Source organism: Ochotona curzoniae, unplaced genomic scaffold (genome assembly GCF_017591425.1).
Source record: "Ochotona curzoniae isolate NIBS_2020 unplaced genomic scaffold, NIBS_Ocur_1.0 contig_883, whole genome shotgun sequence".
NCBI classification, from domain to species: domain Eukaryota; kingdom Metazoa; phylum Chordata; class Mammalia; order Lagomorpha; family Ochotonidae; genus Ochotona; species Ochotona curzoniae.
Genome location: NW_024466599.1, coordinates 15,363,305 through 15,390,596, shown reverse-complemented (window position 1 = coordinate 15,390,596; position 27,292 = coordinate 15,363,305).

Here is a 27,292-nt window from a genome sequence, read left to right as displayed (position 1 = left end):
TATAAGAGATGAAATTCTGAGTCCTGGATGAAGCCCTGCAGGTGCCTCACGGTTGGGGGCAGGAGAGGCTTGGAGCTGGGAAGAAGAGTCCTTTCTGTCGCCTTCTCTCCACATGGGTGATAACCTTGACCAACTAGTTTAGCCTGTCTACAGTGATCATGGACCTGCCGGCATGACACCAGTGTCGGCTGTTCCTGGACTTGAGTCACTGTGCACCTTACTGAGGCAGGGCCTGAGACTGTCCCTGGCACTCTTGGGTTTCTTTCCTCTCCTTGTTTTCCTGTAATATCTAAAGACTCCACCATAAGGAACTTTGATTGTGGAGGTTAGGCTCAGGAATACAGATTTTTTAAGGGAAATATTCTCCTGGGAGCACTCCAACTTTTTTTTTTTTTTTGCAATTTTTGAAATATTTAAGTATCTTTTTTCATGCTTATTTGGGTTGATATGTGCTTCAAAATTGCCCTAGTAGTGACTTGATAGAGGATCTTGTGGCACTCCTCTGTCAGGATGCAATCCATGCAGAATTAAGGCTGAAAAAGCCTGGCTAGGCCAGGCTACAACACCTGCTGGCAAACGACAAAGTGAGGTGGGCCGTACTGGACTGGGCCGCAGCCCCCACCAGCACACCTAAGACCCAGAGGGATGGAGGGAGGCAGAATGAGCCCAGTAGGAGTGCAGCAAGAACTGCTGGGCCACTGCTCTTGCTGGTGAGCATGAGAACTGGGACGAAGAACAGAGTGTTCTCGGCAGAGCTATAACACCCGTTGGCCTGCATGTGAGCTGGGTTAGGGGGAGAGCCAGGCTGGACTAAGTGACAGTATCCACTGGTATATGCATGAGCCAGAGTGAGTGCAGTCTGGTTGGCCTTTGCTGCAGCATCAGATGGCAGCTGCAGAGGATGGGGGCAAGTCTTGTCAAGCTGGATTGTGGAATCACCTGGAAAGGGAAAGATCTGGGACTGGTTGTGAGCCTAGTAGGGAAACTGGGTACCTCTCTGATGGACTGCAGCTGCAGCTCCCGTTGGTAAGCATGAGAACCAGAGCTGGAGGTAGACCTAGCTGGATAGGTGGTAGCACCAACTGCCCTAAGTCTGAGCTGGATAGTGGGGTCAGTTGGGCTGAGGTAGGCTGCAGTACCTATTGATGTGTACAAAAGTCAAATGGGATGTGGGCTAGATCGGAGAACTCTGCTGCACATGCCCTGCATGCACAGGAACCAGGGCTGGGGTTGGGCCTGGTAGCAGGTTACTGGGGGGTTGCTCCAACTAGGCTTCAGTTCCTGGTGCACATGAGGGCCAAGTATGTAGTAGGCATGTATTGGCTGGGCCAGAGCATCCATTGGTTTACATAAGAGATGGAGCTGGAGACAGAACTGACCCAACTACTGCAACTACCAATGTATGTGTAGGTTGTTGTGGGTGACAGACTGAGCCATACTTGCAGGAGTCAGATCTGGAGTCACCTGATGAGGTTTCTTTGGGGACCTCCCCCCCCACAACTGAACCACTAGACTCAGAACTCCAACCATCAAGAAAATCAGAGCATCTGTGATCTGACCGTGAAGTGCATTTGTGAGAACTTAGTCTCTTCAGTTGTTGAAGACGGTGTGGTGGATGGCATGCCAGGGTCCACATGGGGGATATGGGAGTCCATTGGAGCCTACAGAGGACATCTAGTGCCATGGTAGGAAATGGAGGGCAGAACAAATTGGGTAACTCTCCCATCCAAGGTTGGACAGCAAGTATCTGGGCAAATGGAGACTCAAAGATGGACTAGGTCAGCCAGTGGACCTGGGAAGGATTTCCTCATCCTTGGGGAAATGAAACCAACAGTACCACATTGGGGATCCTGGGATGGTATCAGGTGCCTGTCCTCCATCCCTTGGTATTGAGGCCGTTAGGATGCTGTGTGCAGCTTTTCTCGCTCTTCTTCCTGCAGATACAAGAAAAAGAAAAAGAAATTTGGAAACAAAGGTTTCATCCACTTTCCCCTATTCCTTCACCCTTCCCATCCTAATCAGTGGTCCACGTGGCTGTGTGTCCTTCTCAACTATGTAAACATCACCAAAATTGAATTTTGGAAAATGTCCTGAAATAGTGTTCAAATGTACTAGGAGGTTGGCAGTGCTCTGAGTGGGTACTCCAGCACAGCATGGAGGTGCTAGATACCACAGAAAATGAGAAAATGACAGAGAACTGTGGTGCTCTGATATCAGTAGTACCCTTGCTGGCTACAGTCCTCACAGGGGACACCGGAAATGCCCAGATGTATTAGGTGAGTACAGCTGGACATTTCAGATGCTTCCCTGGGATGCCATCAGAGTCTCCATCTGAATTCAGCTCTGTTAATGAACTTTTCTCACTCACTCAGAGTGTAAGAAAACACTTGATTTTTCTTTCTGAGCAAAGAAATTGAAGCATAGGCTACAAACCTGAGTTTGTCTTTGGATTGCAAACATGTCAGCACTCAAGTTGCTTTCAAAAGTTTCAGAAAGCATGTAGACTAGGGTCCATTAGAACGGATTTGCTAATTCAGGGGTCTGTTTCCTTAAAAGTCTGTGTGTTTGTGTATGAGTGTGTGTGAGTGTATGTGTGTATGTGTATGAGTGTGTGTATTTGTGTGTATGAGCGTGCGTGTGTGAGTGTGTGTATGAGTGAAATTGTATGTGTGTGTTTATGTGTGTATTTATGTGTCTATGTGTATGTATGAGTGTGTGTAAGTGTGTGTATTATGAATGTTTGTGTGTGTGAATGTGTGAGTGTGTGAATGTGTGCATTTATTACTTCTGCTGACTACAGGGTGGTGACGGCCTCTTACAGCAGCCGACCTTTCAGTGTGGCTCACAGTACCCAGCATCACATGTGGGTTTGTTTGAAACACAAGGGCCCAGATCGTGTCCTGCTCATGGAGTCGGCTGAGGTTGGGGTTTAACACGGTGCGTTCCAACTGGATTTCCAAGGGAACCTGATTTGTGTTGAAGAGTAAGAAGCGCTGTTTAGGGTACTGTATATTCTGCCCATTTTTATCTGCATGTCAGATATAAGTTTCCCCATAGGGAAGGAGTTTGCCCAAGATCCCAGATGGAGTAGATCAAGGACTAGCACTCAGGTATTGCTCTCTGCACAGCTGCCATCATGCCTGGAATACAGGAGGTACTCAGTGAGTCAGCTAGCCTTACTCTTGCTTCTAGCTCTGGGTGCAGCAGAGCACAACCTGCCAGGGGTGAATTGATGTCTCTCCAAGTTCAATTGGGACCGATCCCAGGCATCCAGAGAGAGCTTGCTGTGTACCCAAGAGCAAGCCATCTTGCTGCATTAGGCCTTACTCTCCCCACTGCTATCATGAGCAAAGGGAGGGTTAACCTGGGCCTCTAAGATCCTGTTCAGTTCTGACTTTCTAAAGCTCCGTGACAGGCTCTGACACACATGCTATCAGCAGCCATCTGGCAATTAGCAGGCTCTGAGGCAGCTAATCCCACTCTGAGCTGGATTAGAGCTGAAGTTGAAAACATGGAGATAGGCAGGTGATTTCTGTTTGAGCCTCTGGGTCCTGCTGTCCCTAGCAGCCCACTGATGGAGGACAGAAAAGCTGATTTCCCTCCCTTATCTATCTTAGGAGGCACTGTGGAGCCGGCTCAGTATTCCGGTGGGGCATCATATGCTGGGCATTGTGCTGGGTTGCAGGAGGTACCTGCTGAGCTCCTGGAGCCCAGCCTTGGCTCATGGATGTGGCTGGGCTGCTCCAGGAGGAAGTGGGGAGCCAGGTTCTACAGAAACAGGTGCAGCAGGGACCTTGGGTGCAAAGGCCAGGATCATTTTGGGTCATGGCTCCCAAATGTCATATAGGGCCTTGGGGTGTTGGCTGACATGCTTTCTAGCTTCTCTGGGGTGTCCTCTCATTAGGCAACATGGTCAGAAATCAAACCCACGTGTTTGCTCATAGCCTGAGGAGATAATTAGCTTATCTCCACAGAGGGCCTTGATTACATTCCTAGCATGATCAGAATGAGAAGTCTGAACCTGAAACACTGGTGTTAGGAGGAGGTATTTGCAATGGTTGGCCGAGGAACCATTTATTCAGAAATTGTGCAAGCAATCAAACAAATGCCTCTTTTCCTAATTGTTGATAAAAACCAGTCATTGTGGCAGATCCAGGGGCTCACCCGGGAGACAATACATTACTCAAGGTGAGCATGCATCTGAATATGTTAGTCTGATCTCAACTCATTGCACATGGCTATAGTTGATAAATTGTATGCACTGTGGATTTTATACAGGACCAAGCAGAGGAGGGAGAGAAGCCTGAGTTTCGTCACTGGTTTGTGATTTGATCTCACTGAGCAGTTGCTTTGTGCAACTCAGTGCTAAGTGCAGAGGGACCAACACAGACAGGTTTCCCACCTTAGTAGAGGGAGCTTCTTGCTTATCGTCATAGGGAATTTTTATAAGGTGTCTGAAGTCTGAGTGGTGAAGTTTATTCTACTGGATTGCTCACTGATAAGGTCAGAACCAGAAAAAAAAAAACTAGCTAATATTTATTGGGAATTCAGTTATGTTGAACATAGTATTAAACCTTCCCTCGCTACATCTCTCACAATGATTTTACAAAGTAACTACAATGATTACTTCTGTTGTACTTGTGAGAAGACAGAGCACAGTTCACACCTGCTTGGAGGTGAGTAAGGAACAGAGCCTCAAGTGCACTGAAATTTGTGGACTATGGGGCTCATGCTCTTAATGTTGAGGCTACAGAGACTGGCTTGCAAAACCTCGCTTTCTGGCCCTCTGCCCCGCTTCCTCCTGGCCTGCCCTGTGCAGGTGCCCTAGCTGACCACCTCTTGCTGTTACTTGACCAAATCATGTTTGGTTCCTGCTTCAGGGCTTGTGTACCTGTTTCAGTTATCCAAAACCATAGTGTGGTCAGGATATAAGAACAATAATGGATGACGGGTTGAACACAGATAAGGCTTGAAGTTTTCTAGCAGTTGTTATCCAAAGAGAAGAGAATGGTTGATTTCTCTTCCTTGGAATCTGATTAATTATTCATCCTCTTTAGCTGCCTTCTTTGGTTGTCCTTTCTGAAATAATCTTTTCCTCTTTCCTTTTTCAATCTTCTATTTTGTTTTCCCAGAATTTTCTGTGAACTGAAATTAAATCCTTGTATATTTGTTGCTTGCTTATTGTCTGATTGGTTCTCTTGGCAGAGAGTAAATTGATAATGAGTCCTTGGATCTTGCAGTTCTTGACGTACTTTGATGTTGAACTTTCTGACAATTTAGTGAGATGGACAATTTCTGTTTTGGGTAAGGACACTGAAGCCCAGAAAGCTCAACTGACTTATTCAAGGTCACATACCCGTTCTGTTGCATAGCTGTAGCTGTGTCTGAGTCCTCTGACTCCCGAGTCAGTGATGCTTTGTCTGTACTGAGAAGAGCCTCATGTGACAGACCATGTTTTGGAATCTGAAATCATCAAATTAACCGTTAGTTCTGATTTAAACGTTTTTGGAAAATTCTTTGCTTGTGTCCCTCCTCCAACACGTCATGTCAAGTAGGACTAAATGAAGTAGCCCTACTTTGATGAAAAATGAGATTTCTGAAGATTTGAGAGGAAATGAAGTATGGAAATTCTACTTGATTATTTTATGTGCCCACTTTTTTCCACAAAATTAATTTTGGCTACAAAAATATCTAATTAAGGTATAGACATAACATAGTTAAGAAATGGAACCAAAGATGGTGGATTAGACATAGTGAAGGCTCTGAGTTTTGTCAAGGAGTTATCAAAAGGGAAACTATGTTGGGTGTTATGTATTTTGAAATGCCTTTCCATGAAAATAGAATAATTACTTGGGAGCAAAACAGCATATCATTCCCTAAACTGAAGATTAATTTTCTCTTGCAACGAAAGCATCTGGTACAGTGTTTCTCATTTTATTGTTGTAATCTTTTGGATAGCAGTGGAAACCTCACTTTTCCACTGTTAGTGAGGCACTGAAAATGTTCTCTGTTGGAAGGATTCTCACTGACAAGGACAGCTTTGTTGAGCTTTCACTTCTACAGGTTGTGTAGCCAAAATAGGTACTGTTTTATTTGTGAAGGAGAAAATGAAAACTTCTGAGTGCCCAGAAATACCGGGCCACCCCCTTTTGTGGACACGGCCTCCCATTTCCTTCAGCAGCCATCAGGGTAGCTGAGACAGGCAAGAGTCATCCGTAGATGTTGCAGTGACTGGGTGAAAATTTGAGGAAGGGCATGGTATTTAGTTATTGTCGAAGTGATTTGCTTATTAATTAAAAGGAGAAAAATATTAATTTTATGAGGGACACCACCTTAACCAAGTGATCAAAGTTATCCCTGTTTGTGGGACAAATCAGTAGGCATCTCCTGAGGAAGCACATTGCCTCTGTAGTGTATCTGTCAAAAATGTGTAATCTGAACACGACTAAGAGGAAATATGAGTCAAAAACACCTTACTCCACAAACCCACTGACTTGTACTCTTCAGAGACTGGAAGATTAAAGGAAATCAGAAAGCTGTGACAACTGAATTATGTGCATGGGCCAGGATGTTTGCTGTACGTTCTGTTTTTGAGAAGGTTGACAAAATGTAAATGAGTTCTACATATTAGCTACTTTAAAATATTGTTCTCATGATAATTTTTTTATAATTTCATTCTAATCATGTTAGAAAATATCCAGAACTATACATGGAAGTTGTAGGAGAAAATGGGTATCATAAAATTTACAACTTACTCTCAAATGACCCAAATTAAGACAAAATCATTTTTATCTCTCCAGCATGGCTGGAAAGATGACCACTTGGTAGCTAAATAGAAAGAGAATATGGTAGGACAACAGAAATTGGGTGGAAGTGTCAAAATTCCTTAGACTTTTCCCATTTGTGCTTACAAGTTTTCAGAAAGTTGAAAACCAAAGAGTTAACGATCATAACAGCAAAACAAAAATGACAGATATAATGAGTGGATTTAAGGGGTCCTTAGCAGTCTGCCTGTAGGTAGGAGGGTGGTGTGTACACTGGAGAGTAAATGCCAATCAAATGTCAGCCAACATTTGCACAGCTAGTATTTGCCATTCCCAGGATACTCTCTTTAATTGACTCATTTTGTAAAATCATTGTACTTCATTCGTAGGGTCCTGTCTTCAAATTTTATTGTGATAGAATTTCTCATTAGCATGGGAAAAAATGACATTTTAAGAAGGATTTAAGTATTTCTCACCTTAAAATATCCTCATTAATTATCAGCACTTTCCTGTGTCTCTTTATCACTGTTATTTATATCTCGCTGGGAGGATTTTCACAGGCATCTTTCTGTTGCCTTTCATCACCTCTTTTTGATATATTTTCTTCCCCCCTGCTTTTTCTCTAAGTTTTTCTATTTTATTTTATGCCGACAGTCTTATAAGGAATGGTTTTAATAGGTACATGTTGTAAAATGGAAATATTTTACTAGGATATTACATAAAATACACAGGAGAAACTAGGCTATAAATTATGGTTTTTATTGTAAGATTTTACTGCAGATAAGGTCACATATACAATCTTTTATTTATGATCAGAGCAAATTCTTTCTACTTATAGTTGCTTTTGAATTGGGAGCTTCAGCATGGAAGCTTATGTGTAGCTACATAAAAGAAGATTCTGTTTTGAATGGAAGCAAATCTCTCACTGAGGGAATGTGATTTTGTTGTTGTTGTTATTCTTACAGAAGGAGAGAGTGGGGTGTGGGTGAAGAGGAGGAGAAGGGGATTCTGCTTGCAGGAGGAGTTTGTGTTTGTTGCTTAGCTTTGGTCAGACTTGAACAGCACCTCTGTCCCACTCTCAGCTCTCCTTACCATGCCCCTAGCCATCTTCTCAAGCTCTGGATTTCCCCACCTTTGACTGGAAAATTTGGTCATGGGCCAAGACTCAATGACACCCCACAGAATTAACTTTTTGTTTTCGTGAAAACAAATGGGATTAGGCGGTGTGACTATTATCTATTGATTCTAAACAATTATGTAAAGAGATCACTTTTATAACTTGTATAAAGTTGACTTATACCACAAGAAGGTCGTATCACGGTTCTAAATATTCTACGCCCTGGAGCGGGCGTTCAGTGCCGTGAGGAAGAGTATGCCTGGGCTGTCACCATCCCGTGCATGACTGCCTGTTCCAGTCCTGGCTCTACTTGAGATTCTTTTTCCAGCTGCTGATTCACTCTCCAGGTGGAATTTTGGGCCATTTTCTACTGCTTTCTCAGGCCACAAGCAGGGTGATTTATGGGAAGTGGAGCAGCCAGGACTAGAACTAGCGCCCATATGGAATCCGGTGCATTCAAAGTGAGGATTTAGCCACTGTGCTACTGCACTGGGCCCTGGTCTTGCGTTTGAGGGAAAACAGAGAAGGAAAGGACATAGCCTGCCTATGCTTTTACAGTTTGCATTTTCTTCTTTACATGATTTCTTATTTATTTTAGAGATAGAAAGAGAGGGGCAAAGCAAATAAGAGAGTCCTCCAGTTGCCAGGAGGCTGGGATTGTGCTGGAGCTGAAATGGGGAGATGTGAACGTAATCCAGATCTCCCACATATGTGCAAGAACGCAGTCACTGAGCCACTGCTGCTGCTTGCCAGGATCTGTACTGGCAGGAGGGTCGAGTTGGTTCTTCCTATTCTTTTCCTATCATTTCTTTTCCCTTCCTGCCATACTTTTTTTCAACACATCTTTTTGGTAACATTGAGAACATGCTTAGAAAATTCATGTTTGGGATTTACTTCTGCGAAAGGATGCTGAAAATGTCTGTTTTTTTTTTTTTAATTGGAAACTCAGTTAACAGAGAGGAGGAGAGACAGAGAGGAAGATCTTCTGTCCAGTGGTCCACTCCACAAGTGGCCTCAATGGCTGGAGCTGCGTCAATCCGAAGCCATGAGCCAGGAATTTCTTCCAGGTCTCCCATGAAGGTGCAGGATCCCAAGGCTTTGGGCTAACCTCAACTGCTTTCCCAGGCCACAAGCAGGGAACTGCATGGGAAGCAGGGCTGCTGGGATTAGAATTGGTGCCCATATGGGATTCCCAGCTTGTTCAAGGTGAGAACTTTAGCCAGTAGGCTATCGCACCAGGTCCCTGGAGTTTGTGTTTTACACAAATCATTTGATCCTGTGTTTTGTGTTTGTGTGTGTGTGTGTGTGTTGGTATTTCCTGTCCTTTCTACTTACTCCCTGGTGTAGTCTGCTGATAGACATACTCCTTCCCATAGGAAGATTCAAATACCTTACCAGGAAGGCCCTCTGGCTTGTAGGGTCCTGTGTTTCAAGAGTATAATAATAGGACACAATGATGGGATATGGTTAAGTTGGCCTGTCATGATTGAAGTCTTGGTAAACAATTGAAAAACACTGTGCAAAAGAAAAAAAAATACTGTGCAAGAGTAAAACCAATTTTCAAATTCCTGGAATTATGTTTCTCTAACAAATTGAGCTTTGCTGTTGCTAGATTCCCATCCAATCTTGATCCTGTATGCACACAATATTGCAACTGCATCACAGTCATTCTGTAGGTGCGTCTTTGTATTCCCTCTATTCATGCACTGTTGTGTCATAAACACGTGTCCTTACTGACACCTAATTTCATGTCTAACAATTCTTGAGCATGTATTGTGTGTCAACTGCTTTGTTAGGAAACAGAATGAGGCAGCATGAGGATTCTCCTTAAAGTATGTGAGAAAATTGAATTAAACTATAAACTTTGGTGCAAGAGCTTTTGAAATCCATACTTTTTTCATAATAGACATTTTCTATGACATTTTTGAAGATCCTTCATTTGGCTAGGGTTCAGATAGGCTAGGGTTCACTTCTTAGCTATGCTGTTTACTTACTTTACTCCTTAAACAGGTGAATTGACTTATTTAAACCTCAGTCTCTTCATCTGATAAATTGAGAATAATGGCCAACCTTAAAGGATTTTAAAAGTTTTATTGAGATTCGGAGATAAAATGTATAACATGGCTGGCACATGATAAGTATTAAATAAATATGGGGAGGTGTTCGCTTGGTGCACAGAGCCTAAGATTAACACACTAATAACACACATGGACTACCGACTGATGCTCAATAGTTGAGGTTTATCAGTGGCATCAGACTTGTATAGACCAAGGGTCACATAGGATAAGGGAGGAGGAGTTGAGCTTATCTACAGAACCCATCAGTTGTTTCTATACCCTTGTTTGGAACTGTTTTGTATATCCCACCAAGTATTCTCATTCACATGCTGTCTGCTCAGTTATATTCATATAAATGATATCCATTTAGTTATACAACTGGTATCCATTCAGTTGTTCTCATACAAATGTTATCCTATCAATTGTAATCCTGTGCTTGCTGACCTTCTAGAGTCCTTCTACAGGGAGGAAGATACTGATGTCAATGCTTATGGTGATCTCCTCTCCAGGAGTTTTATAGAATATATGTTTCAAAAAGTCCATGAAAAAATATAATTAAGATGCAAGCTTATCTTGGTGCAAAAATGTTTTAAATCTATGCATAATTTTTCATAATCTACATTTGCCACAGACTTTAAAAAAATAATTTGAGAGGCAGAGAGTATGAGACCATACACACATGTGCAAGAGAAAACTTCCATCCATCGGTTCATTCCATACATTGGTTCATTGGAAATTGAAAACTCAAAAAGTCACTCCCAGTGGTGGCAGAGGCTGCTTGAATTACCAGCTTGAATCCTTCCTTCCTTCCTTCCTTCCTTCCTTCCTTCCTTCCTTCCTTCCTTCCTTCCGTAACATATCAATATGTCATCTTTCTATCCATCCATCCATCCATCCATCCATCCATCCATCCATCCATCCATCTATAATAGGGAATAGCAGAAGTTAGTGCATTAATAGGCTTCATCAGAGGTTTCCAAAAGCATGATGTATTACCCCAGGGGAATGGAGGTTAAAAAAAAAAACCTTTACAAAGAAACAACAAATAAGCTCAATTTTGAAGAAAGACTTGTACTGGTTGTACAGAAAAGGCCCCATCTGCTCTAAAGGAATAGTAGTTAAGTTCAGCTACCATTTTAGCCAAGTTGTAAAGGATGAGAGGATTTTACCAAGTGGAAATAAAGAAAGGTTATTCCAGGGAGAGGCTATCAAAGAGGCAAAGGCATTGCTTAATGATGCATTTACCCAAGAAATGGGGGTGTTTATGATTTGTTTAGTGCAGCAGGAACAGGGACCTCCCGATGGGGCCACTGCAAGATACGAGGTTGGAGAAGCAAGTTGCAGAAGAGTTCCTAGAGGCCTTTAGGACCTTTCCAGGATGGTGGAACTCCATTCTGCAGGTGCAGGGGCTAGGTAGCAGACTTGAGATGCCTCTGGTAGTAGGGTAGAGCCTAGGCTGAGGAGTACCAAGGTGGAAAGAGGGTTATGTCTGTTGCAGTGATCCAGACCTGAGATAACTCTGAAATAGTCTACCAATTACTGCTGCATCTGTCCTTTACATAACCACCCTCCTGTTCCTGGGCACTTAGCTTTCAACTTTTGCTGTTTTGAATATTGCCGTGGTTTGCATCCTTATAGACATCAAGATATTTCTTTCAGATATTTTCTTTGAAGATAAGGGGCATAAACATCTGCATGATGCTTGGCCATTGCAGGGAATTTTGTTTCAAATGGGTTTTCCAAATTACATTTTCACCAGGGTGCATTCATGCACAGGGAGGGTGTCATGGCACTGTGGGTAACATTGGGTGCTGCCATTCCCTCTGCTGCTTTGGAAAGCATAAAACTGTTATTTTAATTTGCCTTTCCTTGATATCTAGAGAGATAAAATGTTTTCTCTATTTGTCTTCTAATTATGTGTCCTCACTTGTAAATTGTATGTCCTGTCCTTTGCCCATTTGATAAGCAATTGTGTTAAATCCTTTTTTGGCTGGCCTCTCTTCTGGCAACTCTCCACATACACATTTCCCCACAGGCTCTCTTTCTAATTTCTTTTCTCTTTGATCTATTGAAACCAAATCCTTTTTCTAACTCAATATTACAATAGACATAACAATTCTAATTGCTCTATTGATTCATGGCCACTACATTTATGGACACATTAGGAAGAACAAGACTCTGCTATTGGAACTTTCTAAAAGTGTGATTTGGAGCAGATATCTTAATCATTGAGAACTGCTTTGCTTATATGTAGAATCGGAGCAGCAGTATATGCTGGTATCAATCAGAATGCATATTTGATTATTAATAGTAGAGAATGAAATACAGTGTTTTTTTAAAGAGGCAATTCTTTTTCCAGATTCATGTGAAATAGTTCTGGATGTGTGGATCTCAGGGCTGATGCAGCCATTTGTGATGACTTCCTGTGTCCCTAGTATGGTTGTGAAATCAGATTTGGGTTGAGGAAGAATGGCACACATCCTTATTCCTTAAACACCAGTAAAACGATTGGGTCATGTTGAATGCTGACAAAGCTTAATCTATCCACTTTCTCATTGAAAAATATTTGCTGTTGTATACAGAACCCTAAGATTTCCCCTAATGGAAAAATAAGAAGATCTTAATTATTAAATTTTATTCCCAAATCATGGAGAGGCATTCTGCGTCCTTTAGGAAGATCTAGGCTTGCAAGTCCTGATCTCTAAGGTGATTCTTTCCTTTTGTTTGCTTGTCCTAGTAAACTCCCTGTGTCAAGAAGGTATGTTTGTAAACTAGCCAGATCTGGACTCACTCATAAATAGGCTCTTGGTGTTATTCAAGAGGGGAGCTCGTATCTTCCTCTGCTGATAAAATTGGCAGTGGATGGATGTTTTGTGTCTGTTGGTTGGAAGGGCAGCATCATGATTTTGTAGTCACGCTGTTTATACAGATGCCTTAGAACTTCACAAGAAACATGCCACAGCTGGTGGCTCTCACACATCCTTGGCCAGCTGAGAGAATATCAACTCTTCCTGTTCCCTTGACTTGGTTACTATTATTATTGCCAGTAGAATCATCACTATTCTGCTTCTGACAAAGTATATTCATTACAAATGAAATTTCTGTTCAGATCTCGTAGTTCATGCCTAAAAGCAAAAATACTAGAATTAATGAGTGTTTTTGCTGATGAGAAGAAAAATCACTGAAGGGTGATTGGACTTTAGCCTTTTAATGGATCTGATATTCTTTCATTAGGGCTGACAAGGGTGTAACTGGCTCCCTTCATGCTATGTGCTATGGTTTATAAATGCACTGTGTATGATATGAAGCCAGTATTTTTCCCCCATGGTAATACATTCCAGCCATTATGAGCACATGTAAACAGATCTGTATTGAGTGGCGAGTCTGGGCAAAAGTAGAGTAAAAAGCGAAGGTTGTTAATAAGCTATGGAAAGGTTTGGACTGATTTAATAAAATGCCAGCGTGATGTGATTCTGTTTTCCTTTTCACATACTCAGCAGGTAATGAAGATTTGCAAAGAGTAAGCCCTCCCAGGAAACCAGATAGCAATGCTGAGCTTCTCACGAGCCCTGAGGAAAACCATGGCGATGTTGGCAGTGCAGGGAGTGTGGACACTGACACAGTCTAATCCAGTTCAGATGTGGCTGTGTCCTGGAGCACACCAGACCAGGAGACTTCAAAGTCTCCTGCCATCTCTCAGCCTACATGGTTGCTCCTGGTTAGGCACCTTGGGTTGCAAACCCTTCCTCAGGGCACCATTTCCTAAACACACATTCCTAACTCAGTGTCTGCTTGCAATGTATCCTCTACCTGAAATGTTCTTCCTGAATTTCCGCTTGGTAATGCCTTTCTCATCTTTTACAACTGAACTGAAAAATGTGTGTCTGCCATAACAATTTTACCCAATCTTCAGGTGTCATTAATTGTTCTTTTGAACATTTCAAGGTCATTTCCAATAATGTATTGCATACAGTTGCTTGCATGTCATTTCCTCCAACGTGGAGAATTCCTTGTTGATATGTCTGAGGGATCCATGTATCCATCACATCACACAGTAAAACTCATAGCACAAAGCAGATATTCACTGTTAAAAAAAAAAAAGGGACATCATAGGGTTTGAGGTAGAAGAAAGTGATAGGAGAAGAAGGGGAGAAGAGATAAGAATAAAGAAGGTAAGAGAAAGGAGACATTAATTCCACCATACATAATTTTTTAAAAAGATTTATTTATTTTTATTGGAAAGGCAGATATACAGAGAGGAGGAGAGAGAGAGAGGAAGATCTTCCGTCCAATGATTCACTCCCCAAGTGAGCGCAATGCCTGGTACTGCACCAAACTGAAGCCAATCTGAAGCCAGGAGACTCTTCTGGGTCTCCCATGTGGGTGTAGGATCCCAAAGATTTGGGCCATCCTCGACTACCTTCCCAGGCCACAAGAGCTGGATGGGAAGGGGGCACTGCTGGGATTAGAACTTCACAAGAAACATGCCACAGCTGGTGGCTGGTGCCCAAATGGGATCCTGTCATGTTCGAGGCAAGGACTTTAGCCATTACACTATTGCACCAGGTCCAACAGTTGTAGAACTTTTAAGAATTGGGTCTAGTTGTAGAACTTTTAAGAGCAATAATCAAATCAAGAAGCCACTTAGGAAAGGATTAATGCTCTTGAAGTCCTGTATCAGGTATGGGGAAACTGGATTAATAAAATGGATTACTTGGAAGTGAGATCACCCCATTTGTTTTGTCTCTTCTGTATCTTCCACAAATAGATTTTGCCACGTGGCCCTCTCTTATGATGCTCTGTACCATGTCATGGTAAAGGTGGGACCAGAAGTGACAAGGTATTAGGACCTGGGTTGCCATTTGGAGCAACTACTGTGGGAAACAGGAAATGGAAGCAAAACATCAGAGAAAAAGCAACATATCTGCTCATTAACTCTCTGCACACATTGGGCACATGGCTGGTGTTCCACACACATTGGTTGGCTGCAGTCTAGTGGGCTGAGACCTATGCAATAGGCTGCAAGTTAAGGATCTTGAATCTTTTGGTGTCCATGGGCCTCTTTGGTAGTCTAGAGACATCCAGGCATGCATGCTTTCTCAGAATAATGTTTTGTAATATATAGCATGAAAAAGAAAACTTGTAGGTATCACAAGCAAATTGGTGATATAGTAAGATATAAATTATAATATTATATTTGGGTGTGTAAATATTATATGTCTATAGATTTCTTCATTAACTCATTATGGAAGAGCTCTGTCAGTAGGAATAATAACCGTTAATTTGAAGATGTGATGAGGATAAGTGATAATTTGAGATAACTGCAGCAACTGTTATAGGATATGAAAATATTGGTGCGTTCTTCTGATGACAAAAATCACAGATACAGCTAATATCTTTCTGGTTTTGTGGCCCGAATTTATGATTAATTTTAGCATTACATTCAATTAGAGGTTAAGGAAAATGATACTTCTTTTTCTCCCACGGAACTTGCAAGGGTTCTCTCAGTTAAACCCTTGAGATTGCCATGGCTCTTGTGCTAAATACACAGACAACTGAGCATGGATTTACACACGTATTTGTAGTTGCAAATTTATTTGCAGGGCGGGAATTAATCTTCCCAACTCAAAACTTTGTTCAAAGGAATTTTTGTTTGAAAGGCCTGGATGTTTTAGAATTAAGGGAATTTGGGCTTAGCTGACCCCCACGGAGAGCTACTGAAGAGAAATCACTTTGTTTTTCTATAAAAAAATATTAACTCCATTAACCTAGCTTCAGCCAGCATGGAGGGCGGGTAGGTAGGATGCACTGCTAATAGTTCTCCAGTGGTACTCTGGTTCAGCTATTTCAGTCAGGAGTGACTTTCTCTGCAGTGTTTACTGTCTGTGGATGAAAATATAGATAAATTAAAAAAACAGTATTTTGCTAATTGGGTTAAAATCAGACAGACATTCAAAGGTCGGATTCAGATCTCCCATTGGTTGGTGAGGAAGAAAAAGGCTCTGTTGTGATTATCGATGGTTGAATCATACATTTCCTCCAACTTTAGCAGTTTAAATTAGAAACATATTCTAATACTATGACAATTTTGTGGGCCAGGAATTCAGGCAGTGCCTAGCTGGGTAACTCTCTGACTCTACATGGCATTGATAGCACTTCGTAGTAGCCACATGGCGGATGCACAGCCCACAGGGTCCGAGAGAGCACCAGGATGTGTCGGGTCTTTGATGTAAACAAGCTGGACTCAGCTGGAACTGTCAGCTGGAATGTTTCTCCATGTCCTCTCCTGCATGGAGGTTCACAGCTCCCTGAAAGTGTTTTAAGAGGCCTAGCTTCAAGGCTTTGTGTTATTTATTCTCAAAGACCCAAGAATATCCATTCTTTAGCATTCTATTGGGCCAGGCAAGTCAGCAAGGCCAGCTCAGATCAGAGAATCCATCTTTCAAAGAAAGCACGTCAAAGGAATTGTTCCTGTCACTTCTACATTGCACTCCACCTTTTGGCTACAATTTGTATTTTCACCACACAGAAGCACATTTAACATCTCCCAGTACTCCAAAGGTTCTTACCCTATTGTAGCATCAAGCTCAAGCTAAGGTCCTGGATCCTTTTTTTTTTTTGCATAAATCAGTACGGAAGCCCACAAGGCTTCGCAGATGCAGTTCATTGAGTGTGAGTGTGCCTGGTTTAAAGATACATGAAGCACAGAGACAGGCTATCCCCTCCCTACATGGCCAAAATATAACGGAAACACATACAGACAAAAAAAAGTAGTAAGTATCCTCATTTAATAATATAAAGATTGGAGGCACTTAGTAGTCACTGGTCCAGTTCAATTCCGCAATTCAGCAGGGTCTGAAATGCAGAATTTGCCACTTGTTAGTTCAGCCCACAGAACTTCCTCCCCAGAACACCTGTTCCTGCCTCTGTCATCTTGGTCCTGCCCTGCAGAGGAGCTTCTTTCCTTGTGTACACACAAGGATAGCCAGTGGTTGTAGTGGAGTCGTTTTCTCTGCTTTTGCTGCCCTAGTAAACTGAGGATGAAGATCTTTCGTGCTGTTTCCATCCAGCTGCTGTCCTTTTGGGGTACAATTTGGTTAAATACATTTGTGTAATTCCTATGATTTTTGGGGGGTTATTCTGTTTGATAAGAGCCATACTCAGTCACCATTCAGACAAGCTTTTTTTCCTGGCTTGCTTTGATGCAGAGTGTTGTGGGACAAAATATCCTTCAAGATTCTTGAAACCTTTTGGCCTAGATGAAAGATTTTTACAATGTTGTACACTTATGATTCTTACAAACCATCCTGCTTACCAATGACAGTCTAACAGGCATGTCCTCGGGGTTCTTGGAAGCCCTCGACAGCGTGCTCTTGAATATCTCCACGATGTCTTAGAGAAACACGCTGAGGTCATTTCGCCATTCAAAGAGGCAAGGGCTGAGATGGATTTTTATTCTCGAAAACAGGAAAGAAATTGTAATTCCTGTAAATGATGCTTGAGAGATGTACATTTTCTTGCTTCATTTAGTTTCTATGAGTACTTTGTCATACACAGTCAAAAGAAATCAGTTGTTGCTTTGACATTCCGCTTAAAAGTCACTGAAGGGCCTGGTGCAGTAGCCTAGTAGCTAAGTCCTCACTTAGTGTGGGCTAGGATCCCATATGGGTGCCGGTTCCTTTCCAGGCTGCTCCACTCCCCATCCAACTCCTTGTCTATGGCCTGGGAGAGCAGTCAAGGACGGGCCAAAGCCTTGGGACCCTGCACCCACATGGGAGACCCGGAAGAAGCTCCAAGTTTCTGGTTTCGGGTCAGCTTGGCTGAAGCTGTTGTGGCCACCAGGGGAGTGAACCAGCAGATGGAAGATCTTTGTCCTTCCTTCTCTCTGTAAATCTGCCTTTCCAATACAAATAAATAAATCTTTTTTTAAAAAAGCCTCTGTAGTTGTATCTGATAGTGTGTTGGACATGCGTTCTGTGTTTACATGACTGTGGTTTTCCTAGCATTTCCATCACTTTCTCCAGCTTCCAGCACATTTTTCTCATTGTCCTCTGAGATTTTACCAGCAGCGTCCCTCATGACCTTTAGACCCTGTTTTTACTTCTCAGTTGCAGATTGAACATTGCCTTGTTTAAGGTGCCTGTACGTGAGTGGCTGCATTTCTCAGGCACGGTAATTAGCCCTGAATTTTATTAGTTTTATTGTATTTCAAAATATTATTCTTCAAACATTTGAGAGAAGGTCAGAAGGATGATATTCTATTCCCGTGACTGCCTGGGTCAGCTACCCAAGGTATTTTATTTGGACTGGAGGGTATAAGGAGCTTACTGAAATTGACTAATGCGATATTTGGGATTTGATGCTGGTCTTTAAGAGCATGCCAAAGAGATCTTTTGTTTTACCCCAGATGGTCAAATCTGTCTTTTACTATTCTATTAGAGGATGAGGCCTTCTGTGTTTATTCACATCTTGAGGAAGGGGGAAAAAATCCCGATAATAGACAGGAATCATCCTTGGAATCCTTGAATCTTTTCAGGAAGTGGCATCACAGAGTTGGCGGCGTCATGAAATGATGGCGAGCATGTGGATGAAGTGTTTGGAGTACCTTGCTCGTGTTCTATGGGTTGTTTTGGGTTGTGGGTGTCTTTGATGCCCCTTGGATGCTAACACACACTTAGACATCCCAGGATGATAGGACAGTTTTCAGTTCATTTTGTCAATAGGGAAGGACAAAGTGCTCGGTTCCAACCTGCCTTTCTGTTGACCGAGCTTGCATCTCTGCTTTCCTAGTTGTTAGAGCTCAGGGAGGCACAGCGTTACATCTTATTCTGATTTTATACCTTAATCTCTTCCATATTCAATTAACCAAGCCAGGATCTTTGCTCTTAGCATCTCCCCGTTTTGAGTTTCACTCTTGGCTCATTTTGTCTCTGTCTGTATTTATGTGATTGGGGTCCATCTTGCTCTTATTCTATCAGTTATAATATGGTAATTACCAAAAATGTTTCATGGGAACAGTTAATGGAGATTCTGGAAAAAAATCAGTTTGCTTCTTGGCAAAAATCACAATGAGGAGAGAAAAAGAAATGTATTATAAGAATAAAAAAGACACAAGACATTATTGTGAGCAAAACGGACATGAAAAGCAAACTGCAAAGCAAATACTCTGTACAATTATTGACCAAAAAGGAGAGAGGCTGAGGCTTAGAAAACAAATATTTTTCAACACAGACACATACGGAGCCAGAAGGCATTTTAATGTTTTGTATTTTTTATAACATCTATGCCAAGAGAATTTATGATCAGAACATTTTTCATGATTTCTGGAATTAATAATACAAAAAAAAGAAGAAGCTTGGCATTGTAAATGAAGATTCTGGTTTTTACAGTGGATTCACAGTAGAGACTTTGTAACATCCCAACCACCGGTGAGGAGCCATGATGCAGCAGGTTCCACATTTGGTTTCTACCAACAAGTAACAGCCTATAGGTGTGTATAAGTGCCATCGGTCTGACCTATTTATTTTATTTTTTTAAATTATATTTTGAGAATCTTTACATAGTTAATTAGGGTAAAAAGGTTCAAGGGCTATAGGAAAGTGGGTATGATTATTATTTCCATATTGCTTTCTTCGGCAACCTCGTAGTGCTTGGAGTGGCAAGATTGGCAGTGATTCATAACTGTTGAAATATCAAAACCACCTGAGCAAGAACCTCGGAGCATACCCTACATCCGGGACCTGGGGAGGGAGGGAAATTGGGTGGGCCTTCTTCCTTAATACCCCTCTTTAAACATGAAGAAAAAAAAACAGTCTGACCTACTTAAAAGTGTAAATGGTCAAGTTATATAAAATATGATGCACAGATATCCAAGATGGCTGAGCAGGGAGAAAGACAACCTGGAATTTAGTCAGAAAAACCTACCCTGGCAGACAGTTGGAGAGAGAAATTTTCAGTGAAAAATTTAAAGGGACAGAGCAGAGATGGTGCTGTGCAGTAAGGGCAGTGTATAAAGAGCAGCAGCCAGCAGTGGACTACCAGCAAGCCCCTGGCTGGTGGCCATTTTCCCTGTGCGAGATGGAAGGAGGCTGTGATGGCCTGTGCACTGCTGGTGATTTGTCTAAATGAGGAGTCCATAGTACCCCACGAACTTTGAATCTGGCCTGAAGAACTGACACAGGGACAAGGTGTCCACTTAGCTTTACGAATGGAAGCCATGTTGCTTCTCTCCTTTCCTCCAGCCAGAGCACCAGGCTCAGTTTGCAGGGTGGAGCTCCAACCTAGATCTCTCACGGTACTCAATCTGGGGACCAGGAAGCTCACTGGGCTGGGAATGGATCCCCTGTGTCCTGTGACTGTGGGAGGTCTATACGTATAGGAATGCTGGCTTTTCCTTATAGCAGAGTGATCCCATTCGCCTGCTTCCTGATTGTGGCCTGGGAAAGCAGTGGAGGATGGGGAAAGCCATTGTCTTGGCTCCTGTACCCATGTGGAAGACCTGGAAGAAGTCCCTGTAGTTACCCACCATCTTCACAGACTTGGCCTTTTTTTTTCCCCAAAGAGGTAACATTTTTCATTTTATATTAGGCATGAAAAATCATGTGGCTAGTCTAAGTAAGAATTGTGACGTCTGGAGGGATAATATATATCAGGCAAAAGACCTCAGTTAGGACCCAGGCCTAAAGTGAGCTAGAAGACTAAGGATACCAGTCAACTGGATGAGCAGTGACATCGCTGGAGCAGGGGTGGGCAAAAATGTTCCCTCACAAATACCGTGGCCTTAGCTCTGTGCATGTCGAAGAAATATACAAGTGATGACATGATCTTCATTTTAAGTCATAGGTGATAGATTTGTGGTAATATATTATCACAATAGCTTAGTGTAAGGTTTACCTGTTTCCCAAAATAAGCAGCTTTGCCAATATTGGCTGTACAACTTATAAAGAAGAGTCAAAATGTGAACAAAGCAAAACACTAGCTCTGTGGGTTGCAAATGATCAGTATGTATTTTAAATATTTTAAATTTTGAATATTTGAATATTTTAAATTTTCATCTCAGAATATCTTCAGGTTTACAAAGCAAAACTTTTGTGGAGTTGTACAGTGAGTTCCCATATACTCATTCCCAAGTTTCCCCTATTATTTGCATCTTATGTTAGTGTATTTGTCTCAGTCTAAAACCACACTCAACTTCCCTTCTGCTTAGTCCCAATTTCCCACATCCCTTGCCTTTAGAATTGTTTAATCTCTTCCTGGATAGTTTTGATATTTAAAAAGTTAAAGATGTAATTTTTAACCACAAATATTCCACAGTAATATAATTTTCTAAAATCTAGTTTAACTGGAAAAGGGATATGTATCTTAGAGAATGTTTAATCTTCCGCTCTACTTCAATTTCCTCCCTTGAGACAGAGGGAAAAAAATCATGCTGCATTGTTGGATAATACCACTGTTTCATAAAGGAAGATTTTTCTGCCAAATGTCCAAAGGAAGGAATCTCATTTACTTATGGTGCTGGCTAAAGCATTTCTTTTTGAAGAGTTGAAAATTATGAATTTGTGAAATGAAATCCTGAGACTAAGCAGTGTTCAACGCATGTAATTTTTAAAAAGGAAATTTTGTGCAAGAGTACGTACGAGCTTTATGTTTAGGAATAGATGTTCAGCACAACAGTTAGGACACTGCCTGGGATGCCTGCATCCCTGCTTCCCAGCAGCGTGTCTGGATTTGGGCCTGACTCCCCTCCCACTTCCTGCTGACATATACTCTGAGAGGCAGCAGGTATTCTCAGCTATTCCTTCTTCTCTTTCCTTTTCTTCTTCTTCCTTTTCTTTAATTTATATTCATTTTTGATGGAAAGGCAGATTTACCGAGAGAAGGACAGAGAGAATTATCTTCCATCTGCTGGTTCACTCCCCAAATGGCTACGAGGGCTAGAGCTGAGCCTATCTGGAGCCAGGGATTTCTTCAGGGTCTTCCATGCTGATGCAAGGCCCCTTAACCTCCATTGCTTCCCTAGGCCACAAGCAGAGAGCTGGATGGGGAACAGAGCAGCCAGAACATCGACTGGAGCCTATACACGACTCTAATGCTTGGTGGTGAAAGATTAATCAGCTGAGGCATCATCCTGTCCCCAGGTCTCTACCACTTTTAAGGCAGAGCAGGACTGAGCTCCTGACTCCTGACTTTGGCCTGGGCAAAGATTGGTTGCAGGCATTTGGGGAAAGAACTAGCATGTATGAGATTTCTGTTTATCTCTTTCATTTCCTGATTTTTCAAAAAATAAAAGAGTTTTAGCTTTGTAGTCATAAAAATACCTTGATAACTTGGGGCCCGACTATATTTGTTAAAATTAATAGGATGTTCTTAGAAAACAACGCAAAACAAAACAAAACATTCTCTTTGTGATGTTCTAGATGTGTAACCCTGGTGTTTTGCAAAGCCTTATGCATCTTTTATCTTAGGTTATCTTCCCCGTCCCTGAGATGGGTAAGGCATAGAATTTTTCCTAAAATGCAGATGAAGAAATGGAGGCTTGAATAATTCAGATAGTTATCGCAAGTTCAAGAGCAGAACAAGAATATAGTCATCTGACCCTCAGTCTTAGGTTTTCCTTATGGCCTCCTACTGGCTCCCTTCATCTGAGGATGTGGAGTATCCACTGCCTGTGCCCAGTAAAACATTCCAAGCCTTGCCTGCTGAACAGTATCTGGTCATGATGGCTCCAGCGAAGAGAGAAGAAAAAGCGATTAGGAACAATAGCAGTGTTAAAATGGAGTATGCATTGTACTTCTTCACGACTACAAGCTTCTGCATTGCAAAAAGTGCTGCCTTGGAGCAGGCTCTGCAGCGTAATGGTTAAGCTAGTTTGAGTCCTGGCTGTTCCACTTCTGATTCAGCTCCCTGTGAATATACCTGGGAAAGCAGTGAAAGATGGTTCAAGTGCTCAGGACCCTGCACCCACATGGGAGATCCAGAAGAATCTCCTAGCTCCTGACTTTAGCCCCTCTTTTGCTCTCTCTCTCCATCCCCCACTACCTTTCAAATAAATTGATAAATCTTTAAAACTAATCAGTTTTATTCTATGTTAGCTATGCTTAACTTTTTTTTTAAGATTTATTTTTATTATTTTTTTTATTGGAAAGGTGGATATACAGAGAGGAGAGACAGAGAGGAAGATCTTCCATCCAATGATTCACTCCCCAAGTGAGCGCAACGGGCCGATACTATGCTGATCCAAAGCCAGGAGCCTCTTCCAGGTCTCCCGCACAGGTGCAGGGTCCCAAAGCTTTGGGCCGTCCTGGACTGTTTTCCCAGGCCACAGGCAGGGAGCTGGAAGGGAAGCGGGGCTGCCGGGATTAGAACCGGCGCCCATATGGGATCCTGGGCGTGCAAGGCGAGGACCTTAACCACTTGCGCCACCGCGCCGGGCCCTATGCTTAACTTTTTAAATATAAAAGTTTTGTAAATATGTGAAATGTAGTTGAAACTAAAAGATGTAACATCTAGTTGCTATTAAGAAAAAAAAAAGACAATAAAAAAAAACCCAAACCCAAATTATTCAGAGTGTCTCATATTTGATAGTAAAGTTAAATTAACAATTGAAATTTCCAAGTATTATTTTTGGGTTAAAAATTAGAACAAGTCTATTTGGGTTTTATATTCAGCTTCAAAAACTACATGCTAATGATAGATGCTATGATAGAGTCCTAAGTGATCTAAATTGTTTTATAGAACCATTTTAAACGGAACAAAAACCGAAAAAAACACCTTTATCCAGCCACATAGAACAAATATGAATAATGAAATCTTCAAAATATAAACCCAAATACCTTATAACTGGCAGCACTCATTGCACTGTCACTCTATAAGTGGTGAGGAAGTGCTGGTGTCTCACGAGCCCTGGGAGACTTGCCAACTTTGGCTCTTGGTCATGTGTGTGAATACTGCTTATCTGCCTCCTGAGTTCCAGACGTCGGGGTCTGGTAAGGGTTACCTTAAGAACCCTGTCCATGTTTTTCATGTTTCAGCTGCAGTAGCTTTCACAGCCCAGCTGTCTTATTGGTTCTATAGCTTTCTGCCTCCCTGTGTTGGTTTTTGGTACAGTTGCTGCTTTCCAGTTGAAAAAGGCAAAAACCTCAAGTTGAGTAAATATCGCCATGCATTCCACCAGACCATGGTGTGGCACTTGGCACTTGGGCACCTGGATTTTAACAATGAAAACCTAAAAGCTGGAGAAGTCCTAATGATGTCACTTTCATGTATGTTTTCAACATCTAATAAAACCACACGAACCAAAACAATACTCATTTTCAGTTCTGCTGATGGTAGAATAAAAGTAGTACAACTATATATATATATATATTTTTTTTTTTTTTTGCCAAAAATGCCTTATAAAATCCTAAAATTATCTGGGACAACAAAATGGAAGGATATCACGAGAACGTAAAAACGTTCTACATTTTGATTAGATCATTCTCCATTTGGAAGTTTGGAAATAATGTGATGGGAACAAAATGATGCCTGACCCATATATCATCCTGGAATGAGTGGGAAGAACATTAAAATAGAAAGCTAATTAAATGTACATCATTAGGGGACACGGGCAAAAAAGAAAAGACATTTAGCAAAATATAGACTGCAGGGGTCTCTCATGCAAGCATAGCATGAGAATCAGCTCTGGCTGCCTGGGGTTACCACTTGTACGCTCCCACACCAGTCCTCAACAACACTGAACCTTGTTTAACAACCTGTTTGCATCAGGCATTTCCTTCCGTGTATATCCCCTGTAACTAGCATGTAAGTCACACTCCAAGCGCATGCCTTGTTGCCTGTTGTTGTTGTTTGTTTGTCTTTGTTTTCATTTTTGTTTCTCCATGGCTGTCTTTTCTGTGCCTACAGCAGTTCCTGGCACATAATAGCCACAAAATAAATATTCATTAAAAGAGAGAGTAGCAAAAACAAATGAAAAGATACTTAGGACTCTGTGGTGGCTTGATTTTAATTCTGTTTCTGTTTTGTGCTTCTTATCCAGCCATTCATCGATGTGCTCATTTAGCAAATATTTGCCAAGCCCTTCTGGGAGCCAGACAATACAATAGATGCTGGTTCACTGCCCTGAGCTTCACAGGGGTGACCCTGCTGTAATGGAGCTCGTGGTCTGATGGGAGAGAGGCTGGCTGGAGCAACCATCGCCAGGGAGATGAGAGTGGCATGCCGCAGGCTGGAGGGATGTGCATGAAGGAGCTCGCTTTCTTGGGGTTGGAGGAGGAACTTCCTAGAGGAAGTTCCAAGCCGGAAAGCCTGGATGGAATGCCCCTGACATGACAGATGCACACATGGGGAACTTGAGCCATAGAACCTTGTGCTTTTGAAAACAAAATGAAGGCCTACCTCACTGAGGTTGGGGGTATGATGATTGTAGGGAGCGCAGGGCAAGATGAGGACAGAGAGGCAGATCCAAGTGCAGCAGCTATAGTCGTCTCTGTTCAGGATTTTTAGCCACTGTCCCAGGGATGGTGGGAAGTTCACAAAAGATAAATGTGAACTGTGGAAACAAAGTGACCAGAGTTGGAGTGTGCAGGGATGGATGGCTGTGACTGTGTCAGTGAGCGTGGCCACTGAACCTGCAGCGTGACACAAGCATGAGCCAGAGACCGGAAGTCCTGGCTCCAAGCTCTGTCCTCTTCCTGGATGCCTGCAGATAAAGGCAGTGTCTGTCTCAGCTGCCCCAGAGAGTGTCTGGATGAAATAAAGGACGAGTGGGCAGTGCTTAGTAGGCTGTAGGGCATGCTCAATGTGATGCATGGCTTGTATTCTTCTTCTGACCTGGCTCATAAATGAAGGAGTGGCCTATATTTTCTCAGCTCTCACGTGGAAGTTGAGAAATGGGCCTATTTTCACTGTCAGCCCATCTGATTGAGTTCTACATTCAATTTCTTTGCTTAGTTTCACAGGCTTTGGGACTGGGTAATATGAGGCAACCTGCATGTTCACTGCTTTTGCCTTACACATTAATTTGTTGGCACCAACATCAGTACCCTGGAGCTCTGGGGAAGTTAATCCTTGCAGAATTCTCCCTACTGTCTCACACACCGTCCTGGTCCCATGAGCAGGCCCTGAGGGGGTGCGGGTTTCTCTGTGAAGTGCCCCAAACACACTGGGGTGAGGCCAGCTGCTCACCCCCCACTTCCCCTTTTCTAATCAATTGTGAGCCTGCTGTGGCCTGGGACCCAGCCTTTCAATTATTCAGGAATTGGAAAGCATTTATTGCCTGATGCAGGATTTGCTTTTATTCAACAGAACAAAACCCTGGTAGTTGAGATCCAACACCCAGGGCAACCAGGTCTCCAGATACATGCAGAGTGCTGACAGAGGGCAGCCGCTCCAGGAAGCGGGCCGTTCAAACAGCATACAGAGTGGATGGGAGAGGGGAAAAAGACAAACAGAGATGAATAGGGAGCATCCTGATTTCACCTTCTATTTATCCTCCTCGAAAACAAGAGTGTGCAGAAACCTCAGGCTATGGCTCAGGAAAAAGGCAGCTATGCAGGCGGTATCCCCACCTGGATACATGCAGAGAGCTTTGGATTCCAGCCCAGATTTTGCTGCTAACTTGCCCTGTGTCTTTAGAAGTCCACTCTCTTCTCTCCCCCCACCCCACACTCTCTCTGGGCCTTTCTCTCCTCAACTACACTATTCAGAGGGCAGATTATGAGACCTCTTATTTGCTCGGAATCTCTATTTTCTCATTTCAGGAACATTTACAGGTATTAACCGTGACTACATTCTCTGCTTACCATGCAGCTGGTCTTGTAACTGCTCCTGTTCATTGTCACGCATTCCATCCTCTATTCTGGCTTTCAGCAAAAAGATGCTAAGTACTTGCTGTATCCTAGGGATGCCCTTCAGGAGTAGGTGGCCTGTGGGTCCCTGTGATGCAGTCTAATTGGGAAGGGCTAGCGAGGGCCATCCTTCTTCTTGTCTCCTCATTTGGCTTTGAACGCTGGTGGAGCTCACAGCAGACAACATTTAATGAAAGGCCATGAAGCCTTGTTCGTGTCTGCGCTTACTCATTCAATAAACATTTATGAAGCATTAACTGTAAGCCAGTTACCATCGAAGGAAAGCCAGATGAATCAGACGAAGGTCCTGCCCTCAAGTCTACATGGTTTGGTTGATGGGACTGATATTTAAAGGAAACTATAATGAAGAGAGAGAAGAATTGTAGGCACAGGGAATTAGGAAAGACCACAAGAACACTGTCACTGAACATGGACCAAAAAAAGGCCAACGGATGCCTCTCTGAGGAGCTGGGATATGAGCTTATTTTGATTTTATTACTTTACTCTGAT